This window comes from Galeopterus variegatus, unplaced genomic scaffold (genome assembly GCF_000696425.1).
Source record: "Galeopterus variegatus unplaced genomic scaffold, G_variegatus-3.0.2 Scaffold2229, whole genome shotgun sequence".
Taxonomy (NCBI): domain Eukaryota; kingdom Metazoa; phylum Chordata; class Mammalia; order Dermoptera; family Cynocephalidae; genus Galeopterus; species Galeopterus variegatus.
This window is the reverse complement of record NW_007728340.1, coordinates 115,168-115,579: the sequence shown is the minus strand read 5'-3', so window position 1 is coordinate 115,579 and position 412 is coordinate 115,168.

Here is a 412-nt window from a genome sequence, read left to right as displayed (position 1 = left end):
GTAGAAAAAGAAAGATATTTCGTAATGGTGAAGAGGTAAATCCACCAGAAATATGTTAGTTCTAAGACTAAATATATCACCACTGATAACAAAATATATAAAGTGAATTTGACAGAAAGCAAATGAAAAACGAAAAACCAGTCACATTGGGAGACTTAATACAACTCTCAATTCCTGATAGAATAAGAAGACAAAACATACACACACATAATAAGAATATTGAAGATCTGAACAAAACAAACATCATACTCAAGTAAATTGACATACATGGCACACTGGAGCATACTCATTCTTTTTACATGCATATGGAATATATCAAAATTGTCCCTATTCTGGGTCATAAAACATGCCTAAAAAATTTGTTAAAAGAATTGGAATGCTCTTTGATCATAGTGGAATTAAGCCAGAAATT